A 16,275-nucleotide genomic window follows, 5' to 3' on the forward strand; every position below is an offset into this window, starting at 1 on the left:
TCTCTATCGGCTGCAGATCAGTTGTAATAGCAGGAGATCTCCAGCTAGTACCTGGAGGTTGGCACCCCTACTGTGAGCAAACTTCACATCTGAGAAATTGGACTCTGCGAAAGCTAAGAGTGGAATAAAATCTAGCATTTTTAATTACTTTCAATGTTAATTAATCATATCAGATAGGGTTACAAAGTTACGGCGTATGCATGGATATAAGAAAGAAATAGATAAATAAAAATAAATATATACTGTTTTAGAAGGATAGGCAAAGAGTAATACAAAGAAGTGACCGGATTAAGAATGGGTTAGAGGAAGTTGGGGAGGGGAGTTCAAATTGATATATGCATTTTACTATGAGGATATCCATTCAGCATTGTACTATTATTGTTTATATATGGAAAAATAAGCTAGATGGTATATTGAATGGGATTATTGTATCAACTTTATGGAAAAAGCAATAAAAAATTGTATTTAAAAAAAAAGAGTGATCTTTGAAGTGGCCCAAGACACTTTATATTTTCTACAACGGACGGATACAGTTACCCTTCTGAAACTAGTTTTCATACACCGTTGTTTATGTTGTTTGTATGCCATTGCTCTCCTAAAACCGCTTAAGGAAGTTTCCAAAACCCAGTTTTAAACAGACAAAACAAAGAAAACAAAAGCATCTTGTGTGGGTCGTGATTCACCAGGCCCCAGGCCAAGAGGCCTTGGGCTTCTGCCCTTCAGCTCATCTCCAAGGGCTGGTCCCTACAACCACGCCTAGGCTTAAGCACTTGCAAGGAGAGGAAAGAACAAATCCAGCCCAGGTTGTATTGAGCTGTGCCAGCAAGATCTTCTCCACTTCCTCCTCCTCACCAGCCTAGATTAAATGGACGTAGTTTATCACCACCTCCCCGCCCTCTCGGTCTTCTGCAAATTTTAAAGCACACTTCTAGGTCTTTCCCATTTCTTGCACGTTGAGCACAACGCTGGACACGGCCAAAGGTGCAAACTTTCAGAAGCTCTCCGTTCAAGTCTTCACTAGACTATGGCATCCCGAAGGTGACTCCAGGGTAGCCTCTGCCCGCCAAACCTGCAAGAAGTAATTACGGGGCCTTCTCGCAAGAGTTCGGCATTACGGAGATAAGCGGCACTCTAAAGCACTACGGGACAGACAACGTAAACACTGAAAGTACTGTACAAAGTCTGGACGCCAGATCCAAAGGTCTAAATGCCTTTGCTATATCCACAGGTAGATTTTTTTCCACTCACCTGAGAGGCTGGGGGAGACCGGTGTCGGTGACACATTATTTCTGTGTTGCCCTTCCCACAGCACACGCAAGGCCCTTTCTGCACAAGACCCCAACAGTGAAAACAGAGAAAACCAAAAACCACCGCATAAGAATCAGCCTTCGGGCTAAACTCAAACGAAAGGTAGAATCGTAGAGTTGGAAGGGACCACCGGGGTCATCTAGTCCAACCCCCTGCACAATACAGGAAATTCCCAACTACCTCCCCACCCCACCCCCACCCAAGTGACCCTACTCCATGCCCAGAAGATGGCCAAGGTGCCCTCCTTCTCATGATCTGCCTAAGGTCATAGAATCAGCATTGTGCCAAAAACCGAACACTAAGATCATACAATCAGCATTGTGCCCAAAACCAAACACAATACTCTAGGTGAGGTCTAACCAAAGCAGAGTAAAGCGATAACATCACTTTGCGTGATCTGGACACTATACTTCGGTTGATACAGCCCAAGATCGCATTTGCCTTTTTAGCTACCGCATCACACTGCTGTGTTCATGTTCAGCGTTTGGTCTACTAAGACCCCAAGATCCTTTTTTGCACACACTACTCCTCAGACAAGTCTCCCCCATCCTATAATTATGCATTTGATTTGCCCTACCTAAATGCAGAACTTTACATTTATCTCCATTGAAACGCATTTTATTAGCTCAGCAGTTAAAGCCACAGATATCCTACTAGATATTCTCAAATCAATCGGGAAGGGGGGGCGGGATTTACTATTTAAATTCCTAACGTAAATGCCGGTGACACCTATAATCTTTGCAATGAATGGAGGGGCAACACACGCTGATACCTGTGAACGTACTCCAACGCTCCCGATACGCACGCAAAAATGGTCACCGCCAACTCTGCTGGCTCATGAGTTTCATTTTACTGATCGCACCGCCAGCTCCGCAGACATCCCGGCTGGCCTCTGGTCACATGTGCAACCGAAGCTGGGCATTAGACAATCGGCAGCTATCCTCTGGCAACCCAGAGCCTCTCTCCCCCCCCATCCCCATCATGGGGGGGGGGAGAGAACAAACCAGCTGCCCGCTTTCCTTTGACTACATCAGCTGCGGCGGAGAGCGGCAGCTCTGTGGATCTCCGGGGGCCAGGCAGACGCGAACCGCACGCAGCGGCACCTCCGAAGGAGGGCAGGACAAAAAACCCCTTTCCCTTTTAGGACCGGGCAATTAAAGAATTTTTTAGGACCGGGCAATTAAAGAATATTTCGTTAATCAACCACCGCCTTTTAACAGATTGCTTACATCGATTTCGAAACACGCTTTCTGGCACCGTTAAAGCAAGAGGGAGATAACACACCGTTTAACAAAGGCCACCACCACCCCCAGTCACTTCTGGGACGGAAAAGGCATCCTCAGCCTTCTCTCCCGTCCTCTGCTAAGGCAACACTCAACAGCCTTTTAAAAATAAACCACAGTGCCTTTTACGTATAGATCGGCTGCGTCAGCTAAAATTTCAGCGGGTTCATTTATTGTTTACCCCGACCGAGCTTTCATGTCGTATCGATAGCACGCTGCTTCCCGCGTTCGGGCCCCTTCACGAACGTTATCGTTACGGCCATCCTATAGAACAGATACCGGCATCATAACCTCCACATTGCGGATGGTCGGAGCGAGATTGGCTCCTTCAAGGCCCCCAAAACGTCTGGCTACAGTTCGAAATGGGATGCTGGACTGGACGGACCACGGACAGGCCCGATTCAGCAGGATTCTTCTTAAGTCAGTTCACGGCAGAGGAACGATGCAAACCGATTCTTTCCTGGTTTGCAGTCTAAGGTAAAGGTCCCCTGTGCAAGCACCGGGTCATTCCTGACCCATGGGGCGACGTCACATCCCGACGTCTACTAGGCAGACTTTGTTTACGGGGTGGTTTGCCAGTGCCTTCCCCGGTCATCTTCCCTTTACCCCCAGCAAGCTGGGTCCTCATTTCACCGACCTCGTAAGGATGGAAGGCTGAGTCGACCTCGAGCCGGCTACCTGAAACCAACTTCCGTTGGGATCGAACTCAGGTCGTGAGCAGAGCTTGGACTGCAGTACTGCATCTTACCACTCTGCTAGTTGTGAGATTCCTGCTTTGTGCAGGGGGTTGGGACTTCCTTGGGTTTTCTTTGCTGAATGTTGCTCTTTATGTAGTTGGGTTATTTTGTTTTTTAAGAGTTTGATGTTTTAAATCTGCTCGTGCAGCGCCTTCTGACAGCTTTAATTCCTTCTCTTTACGGTGCTGACTTTTTCGTAATTTTAAACTGTTCTATTAATAGAATCACAGCACTGGAAGGGGCCACATAAGCCGTTTAGACCAACCCCCTGCTCAGTGCAGGATCAGCCTAAAGCATCCCTGACGAGCGTTCATCTAGCCGCAGCTTGAAGGCTGCCAGTGTTTGTTTTAAACGAATCTTGCAATCCACTCAAGGAACATTTTTATTGAGTGGGATATAAATAGTTGCACATCTCCATAGGATCTGGGACAAGCCGAGCGCCGCTAAGGTAACAGGCCGGGGGGTCTCTTTCACGTTGAGGAAGATCATTCGTGGCTGCAGGCAAGACAACTACTTACCAAAAGCAGACGGGAGAGCTTTTCTCCGGGCAAGCAAAGAAGCGCTGCATCTCTGTGCTCCGCTGGCAATATTTCCGCAGCCAATTATAGAACTTCATAAACACTGAAGCGTATCTTCGTTGGAAGTCATTAATGCCACTCCGCCTTGGGGCTTGTGTCTCCAACGAGACTAGCAGATGAAACACACACGCAAAGACACCGATCTCTTTCTCCCAAGGCCAGAGGGGGGACCCGGCGACTCCGGCCATATTCTAACTCCCGGCAGTTTCTCCAGCAAGTTACATAACGTCACAGACCAAACTCGAGGCAAGTGCTTACAATGACTTAAGACGCAAGCCCCCGAGGAGCGTCCCTAGAGAAACCAACGCAAAAAACCGTTCTTCTAAACGGTACGCTTGGCTCGGATCGCCTTAAGACACAGAGCCGAGAGCAGGCCGGCTGATGTCGGCAGGGCTCGCCTCTCAAGACTCTTCCGCGCAGGGGAAAGAGAGGAAGCAAAACGGAGGAAGCATGGAAGGGGCTGTGCATTGACTATCAATTATGGAAAGGGAGCTAGGGACTGAAGAGAGTCAGTGTGGTGTAGTGGTAAAGAGTGGAGGTCCCGGGGGCCATCCGTAGCACTTCCAGTCAAAAGGATCAGGTAGTAGGTGATGGGAAACACCTCTGCCTGAGACCCTGGAGATCTGCACCCAGTGGGGTGGACCCTACCCCTATGCGATCCTTCCACTGATCCCCCACTCCTCCACATGAGCAGCGGACGCTACTCTGGCAAACTGGGTTGGTTTCCCCACTCCTACACATGAAGCCAGCTGGGTGAACTTGGGCTAGTCACAGCTCTCTTAGAGCTCTCTCAGCCCAACCTGCCCCACAGGGTGTCTGTTGTGGGGAAGGGAAGGTGATTGTAAGCCTGTTTGATTCTTCCTTAAGTGGTACAGAAAGCCGGCACATAAAAACCAACTCTTCTTCATCATCTTATTCCATCTCTGTGTCCACCTGTCTCCAGGAGGCTTGGATGACTCTTCCCTTCTCTCACCTGGCTTCCTAATGCCCATTATCATCTTCCATCAAACGGCCTAGTCCCTTTTGGTGCTGACATTCTTACTTTCTACTGACACATTCACACCAGTGGTCCACAAGTCTATTCTCCCTCTCACACATAGACACAACATCTCCTCTTCAGCTCCACCGCTGACCCAGTGGGATAAACGGTCTTGCTACCATTTCCCCTGGATGTCCCACTGGTTTCTCACACTGAACATGTGTGAAGGGCCGTCAAGTCGCTTCCGACTCATGGCAACCCTATGAATGAAAGTCCTCCAAAATGTCCTAACTTTGACAGCCTTGCCCAGATCTTGCAAACTGAGAGCCATGGCTTCCTTTATTGAGTCAATCCACCTCTTGTTGGGTCTTCCTCTTTTCCTGCTGCCCTCAACTTTTCCTAGCATGACTGTCTTTTCCAGTGAAAAGACTGAACACTGAACATACCTTCCCTGTAACCAGCGGCTGGCCTGCCCCCTCCTTCTCACAGGTAACTCTGAAAGGATCTAATGAGGCTCCCCTTCCCCTATTAACGTGCTACCTTTCCAAAGCATGAAAGAGTAAATTATTAACCCGAAAGCCGTGTTAGAGAGGCGATTCCGGGACTACTTTCCCCGCCAGCATGAAGCCTTCAATTACTGCTTTGGCTTTCTTTGTTGTTTAAGTCACAATCACATTAACCAGCCCGACAGAATCCTATTTCCCAATGTTTCAATGGATATGTTGCTATCCTCCAGCTATTACAAGTTCCTGGTGGCAAAACAAGTTCATGGGAAATTCGTCAGAAAGATCAGAATACCAAACTACTCCAGGAAGGCAAGGCGAGCGGGCGTGTCATCCTGATTAGCAATATGACCAAGATCACAAATATGTGGAACTCTCCTTCCGGGGTTAAATTTAAATAAAGGCATATGAGAAAACATGTTTTGAAATTCACCAGGAAATTCCAACCTGGCTGAGCTTAATTTTAATGCTTAGCAATGTTATACCGTGATGTTCTAAATGAACTGAAGCGCTGAGCTTTCCGACTCGAATAAGGGAGTTTTTCAAAACAAAATACACTGCCCGTTAAAATGCACCAAGCAAAACCGATTTGGGTCTTGAAGTAACGTCATCCCCAAAAGCGATAAACCATTATCTACAATCTATCACGTCCCCAGGAATCACAGACTTGGAAGGGACCACTAGAGTCATCTAGTCCAAACCCCCGTCACAATGCAGGAATTTCACAACTACCTCCCCACCCACACACCCCAGTGACCCCCACTCCATGCCCAGAAGATGGCCAAGGTGCCCTCCCTCTCATCATCTGCCTAGGGTCATAGAATCAGCATTGCTGACAGATGGCCATCTAGCCTCTTCTTAAAAACCTCCAGGGAAGGAGAGCTCACCACCTCCCGAGGAAGCCTGTTCCACTGAGGAACCGCTCTGACAGTTAGAAAATTCTTCCTCATGTCTAGACGGAGACTCTTTTGATTTAATTTCAACCTGTTGGTACCGGTCCGACCTTCTGGGGCAACAGAAAACAACTCGGCACCCTCCTCTATAGAACAGACAACCTGTGAGATGAGTGGGGCTGAGAGAGTTCGGAGAGAACTGTGATTAGCCCAAGGTCACCCAACTGGCTTCATGTGGAGGAGTCCGCCGCTCGAGTGGAGGAGTGGGGAACCAAACCTGGTTCTCCAGATTATAGTAATTTTGACTCTCCATTTAAGACTTCGGTGCCCCAGACAGCAACCTTCTGCAGCCATCTCAACATATCCACCCAAGGCCTCTTTTATTAGTGTACGAGTATTTGTAGGAGGAGAGCCAAAAACCAAGGGGAAGCTTTCCCCAGAAGCCCTCTTTTGGTGTCTTCCACACACCCTGCCTAGGAAGCAGATACCCATCGCAAAGAGCTCTGAAGCATCCTAAACAGGGAGGCACCGGCTGAAGAAAGGCAAAGGAGCTAGGAGAGATTAGTAATCTCTGAACACACCACCCCAAAATATTTACAGTGAAATCCAGTGTTACAAGGTCGCGGAACAGGTAAGGCAAGAAGCAGGAGCACAGGTTGCTCCATCCTGGCATCCCACAGGAGACGCCCCAGGGTTTGTAAGCTCAGTCATCTTAAGAACGTAAGAAAAGCCCTGCTGGATCAGACCAATGTCCATCAAGTCCAGCAGCCTGTTCACACAGTGGCCAACCAGGGGCCTCTAGGAAGCCCCCAAATAGGACGACAGCAGCAGCACCATCCTGCCTGTGTTTCACAGCATTTAATATATTAGGCCTGCTCCTCTGATCCAGGAGAGAATAGGTGTGCATCAAGACTAGCATCCATTTGGCCTAGTAGCCACGAATACCCCTCTCCTCCATGAATATGTCAACTCCCCTCTTCAAGCCTTCCAAGTTGGCAGCCGTCACCACAACCTGGGATTCTAGTGAGAGTCCATTCGTGGACTATAGCAATATGTTGATTACTTAACCTCCTGCAACCCAATCCTTAAGCATGCTTGATCAAGAGTCTAGGAACCTGCTAGATTCCCACGTGACATTTCCACAAATAGGAACTCATGGGATCCATCCTTCAGGGTGGAGACTGTGGCTCAGTGGTAGAGTCTCTGCTTGGCATACAGAAGGTCCCGGGGGCCATCCATAGCACTTCCAGTCAAAAGTATCAGGTAGTAGGTGATGGGAAAGACCTCTGCCTGAGACCCTGGAGATCTGCACCCAGTGGGGTGGACCCTACCCCTATGTGAGCCTTCCACTGAGCAAAGTTTGAAGCCTTCCACCAACTAGATGGCCATCTGTCAGCAATGCAGATTCTATGACCTTAGGCAGATCATGAGAGGGAGGGCATCTTGGCCATCTTCTAGGCATGGAGCAGGGGTCACCGGGGGTGTGGGGAGGAGGCAGTTGTGAATTTCCTGCATTGTGCAGGGGGTTGGAACAGATGACCCTGGTGACCCCTTCCAACTCTACGATCCCATGAACGTAAGTGGTTCTTCCATTGGAGGAAGAGCTACTTAAGCTGGAGGACGGTTCCCTGGAGGATAGCTGGATCCACCCCAGTACCCAGCACTGACCACCACAGACCAACGGCCTCACTTGGTAGGAAGCAACTTCATGTGTCCATGTATTTTTTAAAAAAATTAAGTGCAACCTCCCACAACTTTACCCACAGCTGCGACCGTTAATACCAGCAACGGTAGCTGGACAATTCTGAGCTCAGTTTTTAGAGCAAACCAATAGCTGCGTCCCACAGGCCCAACGGCAAAGTCATCCCACAGAACCTCCCCCTAGTCACGCAAGGCTGGGTGTGAACTTCTGACCTAAAGGTGCTAAGCTCTACATTTCACTGGGAACCACTGGGAATCCGGAGGCTTCAAGTTTAGCGCTCACAGGTAGGGCAAGGTCAGGACCCTGTGGGAGAAACTGCAATTCACAACCCCAATAAGTAAAACGGACAAGAAAAATGTCAATTACACGAAAGCAAACAGGGAAAGCTCTCCATTTATAGAGCGGCAGAAAATTCTCTTGCAACAGCATCAGATAAAAAGCCAATTTAACTAAAACGTGTCGCATGCGGACCGATGATTGGCAAACAGTAAATACCTGGCTGCCCACTGTGCGAACGGACTGCTGGACTTGATGGGCCTTGGTCTGATCCAGCATGGGCTTTTCTTACGTTCTTAAACTGTTATGGGGGAAGTAAAGGCATTTCAAGAAGGGAATGCAGTTTTACTTATTGCGGTTGTGAATTTCTTGTGTGTGTCTCTCTCTAAGAACACTGACCCAAGGGAGGTTAGAAATACCATCCATTCTAGCCCTATTAGATGCAGTTTAATGCTTACACCTGATCCACCTTCAAGAATTATACATCCAGACATTCAAAGAAGCAGATTTCATGGTGGTGGGCTCTCTTTTTGGGGGAGGTTTTTAAGCAGAGGCTAGACGGCCGTCTGACGGCAATGCTGATTGTATGGCTCACAATGAATTTAGGCAGATCGTGCGAGGGAGGGCAGGAAGGTATGAGTCTCTGCTCAGCTCTCGTGGCCCTTTCTTACACACCCAGGGAAATGCCGATCGCCGCTTTGGGGTCAGGAAGGAATTTTCCTGCAGGCCAGATTGGCCCAGGGGTCCTGGAGGGTTTTTTTTTTTTTTTTTTGCCTTCCTCTGGGCATAGATCAAGGGTCACTGCGGGAATGGGGGATAGTTGTAGATTTCCTGCATTGTGCAGGGGGTTGGACTAGATGACCCATGGGGTCCCTTCCAGCTCTATGTTTCTATTTCTAAGTTAAATGTTATGCTTACAGTGCAACAGCCTTACTGTGCTGGGACTCCGCGTCAGCTGTTATTTTCACGATGTGTTCGAAATACATATTCTATATCCAGACAAGAAAGCCACATTTATTCTAAACTCTCCACAACCCAGAACGTGTCTCCTGGAGTACTGTATTGCACCTGGAGTATTGTGTGCAGTTTTGGGGGCCTCAAGCCAAAAAAAGACACGGACAGTATCAAGCGGGTGCAGAGGAGAGCGACGAGGATGATCAGGGGCCTGGAGACCAAGCCCTACGAGGAAAAACTGAGGGAAATGGAAATGTTTAGTCTGGAGAAGAGGAGGTTGAGGGGGGACAAGATTGCTCTCTTTAAGCATTTGAAGGGCTGACACTTAGAGGAGGGCAGGGAGCCGTTCCTGTTGGCAGCAGAAGATAGGACTCGCAATAATGGGTTTAAATTGCGGGCAGAAAGGTACCAGCTGGATATTAGGGGGAAATTTTTTACAGTAAGAGTTGGTCGACAGTGGAATGGGCTACCTAGGGAGGTGGTGAGCTCCCCCTCACCGGCAGTCTTTAAGCAGAGGCAAGACAAACACTTGTCAGGGATGCTCTAGACTGATCCTGCACTGAGCAGGGGGTTGGACTAGATGACCTCTATGGCCCCTTCCAGCTCTAGGATTCTATTCTATGATTCTCAAATACTGCTTGCCATTTCTGTCGTCAGCCAGGAGAACTCCCAACTCCTCCTTCCTCAGGCCAATAAATTATCAGCTCCTCGGGCTCCGTTCCCACTGTGATGTATGCACCCTTTTGTATTCTACACACTCGAGCTGTGTCATCGAAGGCAGAAACCGCCTCCGATGAGAACCCAGAGGTTTTTCTAGCTTGGGAGCACGAAGCAAGAATATAGCAAACTGTCACTTAAACAAAAAGAGAAAAAGGAAAGTCAGGGGAATCTTTTTCTCTACGCGGACCAACCCCGTATACGACAACAAGACACAAAAGAGTAAAAATGCTCTTAGGTCACAACTATTGTTGAAAACAGGGTTCATAGCCAGAAGGGGAAGGGCGAGATCTACTTGCAAGGTTTCTAAGGTACATCCTTGGGCAAGTTACAGCTCTGTTAGAGCTCTCTCAGCCCCACCTACCTCACAGGGGTGTCTGTTGCGGGGAGGGGAAGGGAGGCTGGTTCGAGTCTCCCTTAAGCGGTGGAGAAAGTCGGCATATAAAAACCAACTCTTCTTCTTCACCCCTTCTTGGATACGCCTGCTTTTGAAAAATTGTAGTGTCAGCATTTAAGGCCCGTCCACATTCTTTCTGCATTGTGGACGAAGCGCAGAGTTCATCTCTGCAAAATCCATATTCCTTCACATCAAGCGAGGGGGGGTGTTGTGGTTGGCCCTCCCAGTCAGGACAGCGAACCAACCATCGTCGAACCGCGGTTTGTAATCTTGGATTAGAAGCCAAGATGCAAGCCGTAGTTTGGTACTTCGAATGGGCTGAGGCCAGTGATTGTTGGAACTGAACTGAAATACATGGCTTGTGTAAAGGGGGGGGCAGGGAGAAATCGGAAGCACACGAACATCGGACTCATTCCGGTATCGCACGTGCGCATGTGAACTGGCCCAAAGTCGGTTCCCAACGGCAGTGACCAGCAGATACACCCCCTATTTTTTTCAAAACTCCCAAGATTTGTTCACATTTTTAAAATGTACACAAGGAAGAGCGCTCATATATCCAATTGGACGCACACGCTTATAACCAACAACACGGCTATCCCTTTGCCTGAAAAATTACTTTTCCATCTTAGGAACTTCCTTTGCTTAGCTTTTTATTTTTAAGAAATTGTTAGTGGCGTGCTTCTCACACATATACTTCCCATCACTAGGTATCAGTAGGGCCTACCCCACGTTTGTAGGGGGGACGACGACCCTAAGATATCGCATGACTCGTCTGAATTAGCTGGCATCCATTAGGCCTATCCTGTGTTTATTAACGAATTTTTGTATATTGCTTTTATCCGTTTTTGCAATTAATTGTATATTGCTTTTTTCCGTTTTTGCAATTTTCCTTTATTTATATACTGGTCATGGACTGTAATAATACAGAACTTGAACACATGACTCGTCTGAATCAGCTGAAACGAGTCCCTGGACTGTCTGGAACTGCCTTCAAAATGCTTTTGTGTTTTCCCCATGCTCAACCTTCACACACACACACACACACACACAGCGAATTTTTCTGCGCGGCTTTGAAGTCAGCAGTTCAGTCCCAGCGAAGCCTATTCCCCAATCGCACAATGAAAAACAGGAAGAACCAGGGACATTCCTCCCTACAGAACAATGAGTACCAAAGCAGGTCACTCCACCCGGCCCGGGCTTACATGGCGGTGCAGCAAAACAACATAATACAACTTTATTATCTGAATGCAGATAATGTTCCAGGGGCACAAACACGTCGCTCTTCGATGCAACCGAACAGTATTTCACCAGAAAGCGATTTGTTTGGGCCCTTGGAACGTTACCTGCATTCAGATAATAAAGTTGCATTATTTTGTTCTGCTGCATCGCATGGATTTCAAACCCCTAAGTATCAGCAACAATTTTTAAACAGGGTTCTCGGGAGCCTTGCTTTCCCCCACCACAAAGTAACATAAAGCCTCCTTTTTCCTATGGAACGCATGCTCGGTTTTCACACGGATCACGACGGACACGGCTGGCAAACTACGCCGACGCTCAAAACGTTGATTTTCATCCTGTTCCTGAAACGGTGAAGATTTAAAAAACAAGCCCACGCAGCGAAAGCGAATGAAGGAGGTTAAAAATAAAAAACTTTTGGCCCGCCGCGTCTTCGAGAACAAATATTCCCACCGGCGCTACCAGATCCCGAGCACCGTGCCAAGGCGCTCGGCCAAGTGGCAACGCCACTGCCTTAGTGCGGTACCGAGAGGAACGCGCTCAGGTGTAAGCACATACCAGGCGATGACATCAGACCGAAACTGCATTAGTTTCACTTGAGAGCAAACCTTTTGGCCCCGTCACCGGCGGTCGCCTTTAACGCATCGGGCACGGACGGCGATCCTACGGCGAGGGCGAGGAGGAGAGCCGCTTCAAACGTGGCAAGAGAAGCCAAGTTTCCTGTGCCCAAAAAAAGAGTTTCCCCAGCTGTACCTTTAGTTTCCATGAATCAGGAAGAGACCTGTTGAAGGCTGCCAGCTCCACCCCCTTTCCCCCTGGGGGAAAAGCAGCAGGGATCAGACAGGCAGCCCAAAGGAGGTCAGGGTACACACCCCGTCCCATACACCTGTGCCCTAGAACACGCCCACTGAACAGGTGGGGAGCAGGCAGGCTTCCCAGCACCGCCCAAGAAACCTTCGCAGCTGATTCAGAGGGAGTTGCTGAGAAATCCTGTCTCTCGGGGATCTCCAAACCTGATCCCCCGCTTCAGGAATCCCTGGCACAAAATCCAAGAGCAAGGGACAGGTCCTGGGGGGGGGCACCAAAACAGCCCACACAAAGATCATGTGCCCGAAAACTATTTCCATTCAAAGGGGTGGGGGGGGGGGGGAGGCATGCAATTGAGCTGGGAGCCGGAGAGCTTTTCCCAAAGCAAACACGTCTGTTGCAACTTTATGGGGTTTAAAAATAATAATAAATGTAAGCAAAGATTATTGCTCCCCGGTCCAAATTTCAAATAACTCAGTGGAGGGAACTTTGCCGGCTTGATCAACCCAACTCTTTTTGGATCTGGCTGCTTCGGAGTGGGGAAGGGAGAGAGAAGCATAAAGATAAAGCAGCCCCCCCCCACACACACATATTCAGGCAAGCAGCCCCCCACCCCAGCTGTTCACAACCTGGAAGCCTCATTGAAGGGGAAAAGCCCCAATGAACTCAGGGAGGTTACATCTGAGTAGCCATGCAGGTGAGCTTGGAAAGGGAGCATCTTTGGGAGGAGGGGGTTTAAACCAAAGAGGGGGATTCAGCCCAGCCAGCCCCCCATGAATCCAGGGGGCTTACATTTTAGCAGCCATGTAGATGAGCTTGGAAAGGGAGCATTTTTGGGAGGGGGGGTTTAAACCAAAGAGGGGGATTCAGCCCAGCCAGCCCCCTATGAATCCAGGGGGCTTACATCTCAGCAGCCATGTAGATGAGCTTGGAAAGGGAGCATCTTTGGGGTGGGGGGGTGGTTGAACCAAAGAGGGGGAATTCAGCCCAGCCAGCCCCCAATGAACCTAGGGGGCATACATCCGTGTAAACATGCAGATGAGCTTGGAAAGGGAGGATGGGGAGGGGGGGTTAAACCAAATAAGAGAATCCAGCCCAGCCAGCCCCCTTCAGCAGCCCTCCAGCCAACAGGTGGGGGGGGAGAGAGAGAAAATGCAGAAAAAGAAAATGGGGAAGAGAAAGTAGGGAAATTAGGACCCCCACAGTGGAGCCAAAGCCTCTTTAACCCCCCCCCCAAAAAAAACTATAAAGGGGAGGGCACAGGCTCCCCCCCAACGCAGACACAAATGCAAATGCACACACACATACACACATGCAAATACAAATGCACACACAAATACGAATGCACGACCCTACAACAGCACAACGTGGCCCCACAACCCTCCCTTCCCCCCCCCCCCCATATTGCAAGCCTCACAAAACCCAACGTGGTCGATCCAGGGGCTGAGAAACACGCACCGGAGGGGGGGGGACCTTTAACTGGGGGTGGGGGGCGAGGAGGCCGGGGCCCCTCTCTGGAAAGAGGGGCGGGGACCCCCTCCTGCCCCCCCAGGCAGCCCCCAGACCCTGCCCGGAGGCCCCCCCAGAAGAGGAGGCGGCTTACCTTGGTGGAAGCAGCTGCAGCCCGAGCAGACATCTTGTTTCCTTCCCGTCCCCGGAGGAGGAGGAGGAGGAGGACCGAGGCTGGCTGGAGGGCGGGGTGGCTGGAGAGGGGAGGGGGGAGCGGCCAGGACCCTCCCCTCCAAACCTCTCCTCCTCCTCCTCGGGGGCTCCTTACTCCGCCGCCCAAACCAACATCCTGCCGCAAGAGTTTTGCACCAAGTTCGGCTTTGCAAGGGGGGCCCCGAGAATGCGAATAATGGGGGGGGGATTGCAAAGAGGGGTTTGCAAAGAAGGGGTCGCAAAGAGGGTTTGTAAAGAGGGGGACTTGCAAAGAGAGGTTTGCAAAGAGGGTTTGCAAAGAGGGGGAATTGCAAAGAGGGTTTGCAAAGAGGGGGACTTGCAAAGAGAGGTTTGCAAAGGGGGAATTGCAAAGAGGGTTTGTAAACGGGGGGACTTGCAAAGGGAGGTTTGCAAAGAGGGGGAACTGCAAAGGGAGGTTTGCAAAGAGGGTTTGTAAAGAGGGAGATTGCAAAGGGGGTTGCAAAGAGGAGGTGGCAAACAGGGCTTGCAAAGAGGGGGAATTGCAAAGGGGGGAATGGGAGGTTTGAAAAGAGGGGGTCGCAAAGGGGGGAATGGGAGGTTTGAAAAGAGGGGGTCGCAAAGGGAATTGCAAAGAGGAGGCTGCAAAAGGGGGGTTTGCAAAGAGGGTTTGTAAAGAGGGAGATTGCAAAGGGGGGTTGCAAAGAGGAGGTGGCAAACAGGGCTTGCAAAGAGGGAGATTGCAAAAAGAGGGGTTTGCAAACGGGGTTGCAAAGGGGGGGTTGCAAAGGGTTGTTGTTGTTTTTTTCCCTCCCCCTCCAGCCGCTGCCCCTACAATGGCCGCGCCTCCCCGCCCCCCACCCCCCTGCTGCCAGCCGCGGCGGCTACCCGCCCGCCCCTCGCCCAGCACCCGCTGCCATGTCTGCCCGCCCGCCCGGGTTCGCCCATTCGCGCTCCGCCCCGCGGGGGGACGGCGGGCCGACGCGCCGCCCCCGCCGGCCTCCCTGCAGCCCCCCCGGGCGTGCAGGCCGGAGGAGGGGCGGCGGGGAGGGCGGCCGCCTTTGCAAAGCGGGGCCCCCCCGGGCTCCTTTGCAGCGCTCGCTTGGGGGAGGGGGCTGCCCCTTGGCCACCCCCCTGCTGGCAACCGCCTTGGTCCGGGCTGCGGACCGAGGAGGGGCCCCCACCGCCCAGCCTATCAAGGGCTCGGGGAAGCGGCGTGCAGCTTGGAGGGAGGGGTGCATGCACAGGGGCGGCGGGGGCCCCGCGAGGCCATGCAAACGGGGCTGCTGCTTCCCACCCTGCACATTTACGCGTGGTGGTTGTTGTTTTCTTTGCCTTGGGGGTGGCCACTCTCTAGATGCACATTTCCCCCAATCGCATGAAGAAGCTGCCTTATCCTGAATCAGACCCCCCTTGGTCCCTCAGTATTGTCTGCTCAGGCTGGCAGTCGCTCTCCAGGGTCTCAGGCAGAGGTCTTTCACATCACCTACTTGCCTAGACCCTTTAACTGGAGATGCCGGGGATTGAACCTGGGACCTTCTGCATGCCAAGTAGATGCTCTACCACTGAGCCACAGCCCCCATCCCAGACATGAAGCTGCCTTATACTGAATCAGACCCTGGGTCCATCAAAGCCAGCAATGTCTACTCAGGCCGGCAGCAGCTTGGTCCCTTTAGCTGAAGATGCTGGGGATTGAACCTGAGACCTTCTCCATGCCAAGCAGATGTTATACCACTGCGCCACAGCCCCTCGCATCAGTACTGTCTACTCTGACCAGCAGCAGTTCTCCAGGGTCTCAGGCAGAGGTCTTTCACATCACCTCCTTGCCCGGTCCCTTTAACTGGAGATGCTGGGGATTGAACTGGGGACCTTCTGCATGCCAAGCAGATGCTCTACAAACTGAGCCACAGCCCCTCTCCATGGCTCTCCAGGGTCTCAGGCGGAGGTCTTTCCCATCACCTACTTGCCTAGCCCCTTTAACTGGAGATGCCGGGGATTGAACCTGCCACCTTCTGCATCCCAAGCAGATGCCGGGGATTGAACCGGGGACCTTCTGCATCCCAAGCAGATGCTCTGCCACTGAGCCACAGCCCTTACACTGAATCAGGGTCAGGATTGTCTGCTCAGGCTGGCAGTCGCTCTCCAGGGTCTCAGGCGGAGGTCTTTCACATCACCTGCTTGCCTGGTCCCTTTAGCTGGAGATGCCCCTGGGGATTGAACCTGGCACCTTCTGCATGCCAAGCAGATGCTCTGGCACTGAGCCA

General features: G+C 50.8%; 1 protein-coding gene and 1 non-coding gene across 3 annotated transcripts in view; both read right to left on the reverse strand.

The window, feature by feature from the left end:
* Window positions 1-16,275, reverse strand: part of TJP1 (tight junction protein 1) — a 197,066-nt gene that overhangs the window by 98,754 nt on the left and 82,037 nt on the right. The gene's annotated exons all lie outside the window — the stretch shown is intronic.
* On the reverse strand, window positions 16,034-16,102 carry TRNAP-GGG (transfer RNA proline (anticodon GGG)). The gene has a single exon. It is a non-coding gene; the product is annotated as a tRNA-Pro (tRNA).

This window comes from Euleptes europaea, chromosome 20 (assembly GCF_029931775.1).
Source record: "Euleptes europaea isolate rEulEur1 chromosome 20, rEulEur1.hap1, whole genome shotgun sequence".
Lineage (NCBI taxonomy): Eukaryota > Metazoa > Chordata > Lepidosauria > Squamata > Sphaerodactylidae > Euleptes > Euleptes europaea.